The sequence below is a fragment of the Chrysemys picta genome, chromosome 12 (genome assembly GCF_011386835.1).
Source record: "Chrysemys picta bellii isolate R12L10 chromosome 12, ASM1138683v2, whole genome shotgun sequence".
NCBI classification, from domain to species: Eukaryota; Metazoa; Chordata; order Testudines; family Emydidae; genus Chrysemys; species Chrysemys picta.
Window position 1 is genome coordinate 30487007 of NC_088802.1, and position 10098 is coordinate 30497104.

At 43.5% G+C, this 10098-nt stretch overlaps 1 long non-coding RNA gene across 1 annotated transcript; it reads right to left on the reverse strand.

Annotated features, from left to right (window-relative positions):
* Nucleotides 1–2045: 2045 nt before the first annotated feature.
* On the reverse strand, nt 2046–5824 carry LOC135974486 (uncharacterized). The gene is made up of 2 exons (XR_010591751.1): nt 5559–5824; nt 2046–5194 (listed from the first exon to the last, which is right to left on the reverse strand). It is a non-coding gene; the product is annotated as an uncharacterized LOC135974486 (long non-coding RNA).
* Between the last annotated feature and the right edge of the window lie 4274 nt (nt 5825–10098).

Here is a 10098-nt window from a genome sequence, read left to right on the forward strand (position 1 = left end):
GCGGAAATGAGGTTTCTCCGCAGGGTGGCTGGGCTTACTCTTCAAGATAGGGTGAAGAGCTCAGCTTTTCGGGAGGGCCTCAGAGTAGAGCCGCTACTCCTCTGGACTGAGAGGAGCCAGTTCGAGCACCTGATAAGTATGACCCCTGGGAGGCTTCCATTGGAACTCTCCTGGGCAGTCCCGCTGGGCGTAGGCACCAAGGCCAACCCAGGACATGCTGGAGGGATTATATCTCATGGCTGGCCTGGGAACGCTAGGGAATCCCCCAGGAGCTCGAATGTGCTGTGGAGGAAAAGGAGGTCTGGTCCTCCCTACTCTCCATGCTGCTGCCATGACACCTACCAGGAAAAGTGGCATAAAGGAAGAAGAAAAAGAAACACAAAGTAATGCACATTAGAAAACATAATCCCAACTATACATTCAAAATGATGGGGTCTAAATTAAAGGAATAGACAACAAGACAGAAAAATATCATAATGCCTCTATATAAATCCATGGTACACCCACAAATGGAATACTATGTGCAGATCTGGTTGCCCCATCTCAAGAAAGATATATTTTAATTGGAAAAGATACAGAGACAGGCAACTAAAATGATTAGGGGTATGGAACAGCTTCCATATGAGATGAAATTAATAAGACTTTCCAGGTTGGAAAAGAGACAACTAAGGGTGTATGGGGAGATCTTGGCAAACAAGTGACAATGCCTGAATCACTATTGCTTATTGCTAACAGTAGCCGAGCCAGCAGGCCATACTGAACCACTATTGCTTATTGCTAAAAGCAGCCAAGTCAGCAGGCCATAAAATGGCCATACAGCAGCCTTAGTATAACCAAGGCAGGAGGGAAGGGGGTTTTGGATGCCACAGAAAGGGCAGCTTGACCCCGCGTCCTTCCTGCTAAGAATGTTGAAATTGCTGATATATGTATTTTAGAAAAACAGGAAGTTTGTCTATATGTGCACTCAAGAGCCACACTCAGCTTCGGTAATTATCGAGTGTTGGGGGTGTTTTACTAACCTGTTGTGGACGTAAGTGCTTGAGACTAAGTAAAATTTAGCTTTTAGTGAACGCACTCTCCTGTTGTCCTGTTTGTGCCAGCCATCTATCAGTCAGATGGCCAAGTCTCCCATGATTTATTTCCTGACACCACCTTGCACAGAGTAAAAGCTACCAAGATCTTTGGGTTGAAAGAACTCCGGGTAACAGAATTTGGAGGCCCCAGTGAGGATGGTGGAGAGGAAGGAGATGGATGGTACAAACAGTGTGTAGTTTGTCCATTGCAATAGGAGGTAAAAGATGGCATGGTAGGGTCGCTCCCTACAAGTTCCCATGTTGCAGTTCATGAGTTAATTTATGGATACATTCCATTACTGGGACTCAGAACTCAGGCTAATTGCCTGCTCGAGTGGAGAAATTATGTCGTGAGAAAGGGAAACAATTGGAAAGAAAGAACAGTTGAAAATGATGTTGGGGAAACAGCGTGACAGATTTTGTACAAGAGTATGGGGGTAATGGACCCTGGAAGCCTGGTGCCTTCATTGGCCCTGGAGCCTTCCTGCAACTCCACAAGTGCTTCGATATCTGGGTTAGTTCAGGAAGGTGGGGAGGTCCAAATGTTAGGGCAAAGAAAAAGGCTGTTTTGCAGGGGTTGTGGATGGTTGCAACAACACTGGATCAGAAGATATATTGGCTAAAAGACCAGGTGCAGAAATTGGAAAAAATCAGAGCTGAAAAGGAAAGTGAAGTGATTAATTTGAAAGCAGAATCTGATGCTCTCAGAGCTACATCTCTGAAACCAAGCAGCACAGATTGTAGGAATGCAGAAGCAAGTATGTGACAGTGACAGGGTCAGTGGCAAGTTGTGGGAGGAAGTGTCTGAGTTGAAACAGCAGACCACAGATAGACCACAGCTGCAGTCAGAGCTCTTTTGAAAGATTCTCAAAGCAGAACCCAGACAGACCATGGGGAATGCTGGAGACAGATTTGTGCCCTTAAGGCTCAGTTGGGAGAGCAAAGGGGTGTCGGAGAATAACAGAGTTCTCATTTTTTGTTTGGGTACAGCAAGTCAGATACTTTATTTTCTCAAGCAATTGCGTAGAGGGAGAGAGCTAAACAGGTCTCTCAACAGGTAAACAATTACAGCAAGCATTTATACCTTTTGTTACAGACAATAATGAGCAACAGCTGCATTTTGTTTATACATAGGTCATTCTGATATCTTGTTTTCCTCACTAATGTAGACTCTTAGTCTACATTCCATATTATCTACACATTATCTACACAAGTCGCAACAACTTCTCACACAGTTCTTTCCCACTCGCCTCACACATTCCTCGCTTCTACAAATCTTGCGTTATTAGGGTTAAAGTTAGCCTGACTCTTGCTAACGAACTGTCATGCATTGCATCCCCTTCCTGTCAGTTCTTTCTCTGCTTCCACAACCCCCCCTTTTGTACTACTAGTACAACAAACATTTTCAAATCTCTATTTGCATTAAGTCTTGGAATTCAGATTCTACTTCAGATGCTTCAACCTTAGGGGTTTTGACTGGATGTAATGACAATGCATAATGAGCATGGACACGAAAGGTATTACTATTATTACGTCCTTTACAACAACAATAACATACTCCTACACTAACTAACACCAACACAAACAATAATATTCCCATAGCAATAATATGATGGGGGTTGTTGTACAGTCTTAGTCATAAAGCACAATACATCATACTTAGTACATAAAATAGACACTCTATAAGCTATATGAAGGGCAAATTCACATGCTTCAAAATATATATCAAGTTGAAAAGTATGCCTTTCATACAGCTTATAGGTCAAATTTTGAAATCGATCAGGTACTAAACTAGTCCAATTAAAGGGTATCTGGAACCTAAGGGCTACTTGCAAAATTCTATCTGCAGGCCAGTAAATAATATGATTGCCTGCAGTGGTAATGAGATTAAAATGTATGTCTTGCAATGTGGTGGTTTTAACATACACACAGCTATCATTAGCTTGAAAAAGTAAGTGTCCTGTCAGGGTAGTTCCTTGTCCCCTACCCTCCCAGCAAACGTAGTCATGAAGAGTGACAACTGCTCCTGGCTTCAGTTTACGGATACACTGAAGCAATGGGGTTCTAATGGCCAAGATGTCCATTGACTCCCTAACCCCATCCAAATGTCAGATGTAATCCCAGGAGCACTGACTAAAAATCGATTGGGCATACCAGGTAGTCTAATTTCCCAGATGTCTCGGTGAATTACCCAATCCCACATGCATCCTTCCCATGGACCTGGCAGGATTCGGTATGTGGGAGCCCACAACCCCCCTAACCGGTCCATATGCTTGGAAGGAGCATTGAGAACATCCGCACTTCCATCCAGAAAGTCTCTAAGTATGTCTCCATGGCCACAGATCAGATGATACTCCTGATGTGTCTGTAAGGGCAGTGGGCCAAGCCTGATGCTCTAGATCATTCCAAATGGCCATTAGCTGGTCACTCAGGAAATCCTGAATTTCTGAACATGGTAGATCCCACTGCAATGCCTTCCCATCCTCAGTGATATTCAATACATCTCTGTCAGCAACTTCTGGGTCATTGAACTAAGCGCGGAAATAACATGTAACTCACCAACTCCAGCCTGTACCTGGGTTAGTTGTGCCCCAGAAACAAGGCCAATTGCCTTCTCTAGTTGCCCCAATTTCTCATCATGTTCTTGGTTCTAAAAAATATTCCAAACTGCTGCAGCAGTATTGACCCCATCCCAAAGGGATCCGGTCAAGTCTCTCTTCTTTTTAGAGGAAATAACCCAAGCCCTCTATTGTGTTAATCTAATGGCAGCCCCCTTTGAACAATTTGGTTATGTAGAGGTAATCTGGAAACTGGATAAGGGCAATGAAAATTTAACAGTCCCTAGTGTAGTGTTAATCACAGTCCATTGATATCCTAATACATCTCTCTTTGGTGTAGTATTATACCACATCTGTTGGTTGGAGACCTTTATGTACTTCCAGGAGGCATTGATATTAATGGCATAAGAAGGGGTATATTGCAATAAGGTACAGGTCACATTATTAGTCACTGGAATAATTTCTATGCAGGTAAAATTTCCAGTGGCAAAACAAACTCTTTGGGTATTTGTTTGATTATTCACTAATTGGGTGACCAAATACCAATAAGGGCCTCTCTCATTTAACACAGTGCAAATTTCAGGAACAGCCATCATATCTACTTCGCTATAGAACCCATCAACTGCAATTACAGATTCTTGGGGTTCACTTGTAGTGATATCATATACTTTTATCTCCACTGATCCATTCTTTTCCATTCAATTGTTCGCTTGTATGGGATATCCTGAACCTTAAAAAAAAATTTCAAACAATATTTAAATCTAAATATCTAAAGTGTGAAGGCCTTGGCCATTGGTTTTATCAAATATATGGCATTGTCTGTATTTGGATGTGTTACAGGGGTAAGAGTGTAATAGAGGAGATGGCAGGGGCAATGGCAACAAGGTGCCTTTGGTACTTATAATTTAAAATCCAATTAGGGAGGGCAATACATGCTGAAGGACTTATAGAAAATACAGGGCGCAGCCTGTAGAATAAACCCCCAAAATCCAATCAATACCACGTTCCCAAGCATGGGTCCCACAAGTTTCTTCCTGCCAGTGTATAATTCTTTGTTTCTTCACCAGGGTCAGTTCTTAATGTCTTTTGTAGTCAGGAATCCCTGGACTTTGTGGTTTCAATGAAGCAAGTGTTCCTTCTTCTCTTTTCCTGAAACAGTGTGGTTCAGCATCATACATGGGAGAGGTTACTAGCACATCACGTTGTAATGGTTTTGCTTCTTCTAGAAAAATCCAAAGGCACAGTAGGTCTGTCAGTGGACAAGGGAGAGGTTACTAGCACTTCACCTTGTCTTTTTTATTCTTTTTCCTGCTGTCCAGAAGGCACAGCAGAGCTAGAAGGAGAAATAGGCTTATCTTCAGTCGGAGAGTCCTTCTGAGGTGGAGGGGTCTTTTTGCAGTGAGAAGCATGGGTCCAGGTAGGCAGTCCTTGGCGGTGTTGATGGTTAACAGGACTTGAAAAGGGCCTTTCCATCATGGAGCCAAAGCAGTCTTTCGTAGACTCAGTCTCCTTGTTTCAATGAATGGCAGGGCCGCTAGGGTCTTTGGGTAGCACTTCTTTTATCTGTGAGAAAAGAAACACATTTCATTAATGCCTGGCAGTGATTTGCAGATTTTACAGCTCCTTGGGCACATTCAAGCCCCCCCTTTTCTTGATTGTCAGCCAAGTCTTAGCTGTAGCAGTGTCCTTGGATGGGGCCAACGTCTTATATTTGGACTGAGCTTGCTAGCTATTTTTTTCCAGTTAACTCGTTCTGTTCTTTTTCCTTCTCCCTTTCTTGGCTTCTTTTAACCTACAAAGGAAACTTCCACTCTTCTATTTAATTTTGAACTAGACTGTCTTATGAAAATATTAAACACAACAATTCTGGCCACAAGACAAACACCACAAGACAGGACATAGAACACAAAAATAATTCCTATTGTACCAGTAAATTCATGGTACGTTGAATGCTGTTCAGCTGGCATCCGTTTTCTCTGATGATCTGAAAGACAAAAGAACAGAGGTCTACCCCTTCTGAGTAGTCAGTCATTGCTTAAAATATTTCCTTTATATACAAATACTCTTATTGATTTCAGGCAAAACAGAGGAATTACCCCATATTTCCTTGTATTTGTTTCATAGGCAGCCCCGGTTTCAGCAGCTTCTACCTTATCAGTTAGATAATTGCATTAATACAGATGCTTTCTGGCTTGCTTCCAGATCCAAAGCTTACTTAAAAAAAGGACACAATTAACTTTCCCAAACTTTTGATTGCCTTTTACTTCTAATTCCTGCTTTCAAACACACAGTGATCTGGGGTATTGTTTTGTGCTCACTAATGTAGACTCTTAGTCTACATTCTATATTATCTACACATTATCTACACAAGGTCGCAACAACTTCTCACACAGTTCTTTCCCACAAGCCTCACACATTCCTCGCTTCTACAAATATCCCGTTATTAGGGTTACAGTTAGCCTGACTCTTGCTAACAAACTGTCATGCATTGCAATCCCTTTCCTGTCAGTTCTTTCTCTGCTTCCACAGGGGGATCGTGGCAGTGATCAGAGGGAATTGTACTGGGAGGAAGACATAGAATCAGAGGAGGATCCCAATGCCTATCCCCCTTATTGCAATTATGAGCTGAAGGACTCTGGTGAGTTCACCCTGGATCCCATCGGTGAGTCTCCATATAGTCCCCTACAGGAATCACTGGAAGAGCTGCAAAGACCTCCTCCAGTGACCCCCATAGTCAATACCTCTGTCACAAAAAGGGGACCTCCAGGAGGTTAGAGAGGAACAGAGGAGCAGGTAGAGACTAGACCCTTTACCCCTGACCAGGTTAGGGCAGTAGGGAAAACAGTTGGCCGGCTGAATAGGAGTACAGCCTTGGGGTGGATGGAAAGAATATCTGACATGGCTGGATTCACTCCAGGTGTTGTGGCAGCTGTATGCAGGGAGTGTATGTCCCCCAAGGACTTTACAGGGCTCCCTTATGATATCCAGATGCCACCCCTTACCCCTCCCCCCACCGCGGCAGATGACACAGAGAAGCACATAAATGTGCAGAGGGAAGTAATACACACCATCTTCCCTGGAGAAAGTCCCACCGTTATATTTCATCAAGAGAAGCAACAGGCTGGGGAGAGAGTAGAGAGTTATATAGCCAGAAAGAGATTGGCATGGAAACATTCTGGGCTGACAAATGTCATTAACCCAGACTTTGCAGTCCTCCCTTTCAAACACAAGTACGGCCGTACTGGGTCAGACCAAAGGTCTATCTAGCCCAGTATCCTATCTACCGACAGTGGCCTATGCCAGGTGCCCCAGAGGGAGTGAACCTAACAGGTAATGATCAAGTGATCTCTCTCCTGCCATCCATCTCCACCCTCTGACAAACAGAGGCTAGGGACACCATTCCTTACCCATCCTGGCTAATAGCCATTAATGGATTTAACCTCCATGAATTTATCCAGTTCTTTTTTAAACCCTGTTATAGTCCTAGCCTTCACAACCTCCTCAGGTAAGGAGTTCCACAAGTTGATTGTGCACTATGTGAAGAACTTCCTTTTAATTGTTTTAAACATGCTGCCTATTAATTTCATTTGGTGACCCCCTAGTTCTTGTATTATGGGAATAAGTAAATAACTTTTCCTTATCTACTTTCTCCACATCACTCATAATTTTATATACTTCTATAATATCCTCCCTTAGTCTCCTCTTTTCCAAGCTGAAAAGTCCTAGCCTCTTTAATCTCTCCTCATGTGGGACCCTCTCCAAACCCCTAATAATTTTAGTTGTCCTTTTCTGAACCTTTTCTAGTGCCAGTATATCTTTTTTGAGATGAGGAGACCACATCTGTATGCAGTATTCAAGATGTGGCTGTACCATCGATTTAGATAAGGGCATTTATATTCTCTGTCTTGTTCTCTATCCCCTTTTTAATGATTCCTAACGTCCTGTTTGCTTTTTTGACTGCCTCTGCACACTGCGTGGATGTCTTCAGAGAACTATTCATGATGACTCCAAGATCTTTTCCTGATTCGTTGTAGCTAAATTAGTCCCCATCATATTATATGTATAATTGGGGTTATTTTTTCCATGTGCATTACTTTACATTTATCCACATTAAATTTCATTTGCCAATTTTTGTTTGAAATTCTTCGCAGTCTGCTTTGGTCTTAACTATCTTGAGCAGTTTAATATCATCTGCAAACTTTGCCACCTTACTTTTTTACCCCTTTCTCCAGATCATTTATGAATAAGTTGAATAGGATTGGTCCTAGGACTGCCACTTGGGGAACCCACTAGTTACCCCTCTCCATTCTGTGAATTTACCATTTATTCCTACCCTTTGTTCCCTGTCTTTTAACCAATTCTCAGTCCATGAAAGGACCTTCCCTTTTATCCCATGACAACTTAATTTAGGTAAGAGCCTTTGGTGAGGGACTTTGTCAAAGGCTTTCTGGAAATCTAAGTATACTATGTCCATTGGATCCCCCTTGTCCACATGTTTGTTGACCCCTTCAAAGAACTCTAATAGATTAGTAAGACACAATTTCCCTTTACAGAAACCATGTTGACTTTTGTCCAACAATTTATGTTCTTCTATGTGTCTGACAATTTTATTCTTTACGATTGTTTCAACTAATTTGCCCAGTACTGATGTTAGACTTACCGGTCTATAATTGCCGGGATCACCTCTAGAGCCCTTTTTAAATATTGGCATTACATTAGCTATCTTCCAGTCATTGGGTACAGAAGCTGATTGAAAGGACAGGTTACAACCCATAGTTAATAGTTCTTCAGCTTCACATTTGAGTTCTTTCAGAACTCTTGGGTGAATGCCATCTGGTCCTGGTGACTTGTTAAGTTTATCAATTAATTCCAAAACCTCTTCTAGTGACACTTCAATCTGTGACAGTTCCTCAGATTTGTCACCTACAAAAGCCAGCTCAGGTTTGGGAATCTCCTAAAGAATTCTCCCATCTCCCCATCCCTTGGACTTGTAAGCTGAGTCTGTGCTCTGTGCAGGAGGAATTGTGCTGTGTCAACCTGAGCCAGGATGAAGGATCCCCTGAGTGCTAGTTCCTGCTCTGCCTCCTGGGTGGAACCCACCCACAGCCTGGAGAGCCAGTGCAACCCCCACCCTGCCTTAACCCCCAAACTGGGGCTGCAGGGAGAGGAAGCAGCCCCAGTGCACCATGGAAAGGGAATCCAGTAGAATGAAGTGGTGCAGAGGGCTGCAGCCAGCGCTCCAGTGCACAGGCTGGTGGAGAGACTGGTTAGGGTGGACGGGCTATGCTGTGCTTGAGTCCTATGTCCTTGCCCCAGGATGGGGGTGGATTTTGCCTCCGTAACACTCCTCTACTCAGATTACATTTCCTCCCCTCACAATAAACAAACCTATCATAGCAGATTGAAGCAAGATCCATCCCCCTTTTAATTTCCAATTTGTGCTCAGGGTTGGATTTGAGCTCATAGTGTCTACCTGATACTCAGATTCAGTGGCCAGTGCAGTCCCTCAGAGGCACACAGAGCCTATGAGACACAGCTGGCTTTCAACGCTCTAGGGCTCTCTGCACATGCTCAGTGTGAACCCTTTGGTGTGGCAATCATGGGAATCTCAGAGCTGATCTTGTCAGGCGAAGCCACCAGTGATCAGAATAGTGCTATGATGTCTGCTCCCCAGAAAGGGCTAGTGGGTTTCATGGGGTAACCATCCAGTGAATGAGATGCTGGACTTTTCCCTATCCGGGAGCACAAAAACATTGGTAGAAGCCTCCACTTTTAGAAAAGCTGTTTTACTCAGGGAGCTGTATCTTGAGAACCCTTCATCAACTGGTCTCAAATTTGGACCACTAGCCGGACCATGCTTCTCCACAAGGCACTGCAACTGTCAAGGCAATCAGAGGAATTGTGTAGATTTTAGAGCACTTAAAATAGTCAAGTTTTAAACAGAAAGTTGATCTCAACTGTAACTCTACTCAGCCAGGTGGTCCACTACAATAAGGGAGGTGAAAACACCCCCACCTCTTCCTCCAGACATTGGGTGTGCAGCTAAGCAGGTGCCTAACTCCGTGCACGGAGGCCTTAGCACATACTCCTCTCATTGGCATCTCCCATTGGTGGCTTCCCAACTAGAGTGCTGTTTTTTGTAGATTGCAGTCTAAGGGTGTGTCTAAGACGCTGTAGCACTGTAGTGTAGACACTTCCTACATCGATAGAAGGGGTTTTTCCATCAGTGCAGTTAGTCCACTTCTGGAGAGGCAGTAGTTAGGGTGACAAAGAATTCTTCTATTGACCTAGCTGTGTCTACATCAGGGGTTAGATAGACGTAACTACATCACAGAAGGTGTAAAATATTTCACCGCTCTGAGAGATGTAGTTAGGCCGACCTAAGTTTTAGGCGTAGACCAGGCCTTAGGAAGAATAAGGGAATGTCTACACTACAGCAGCACAGCTAGAGTGCTACAGCTGTGTGG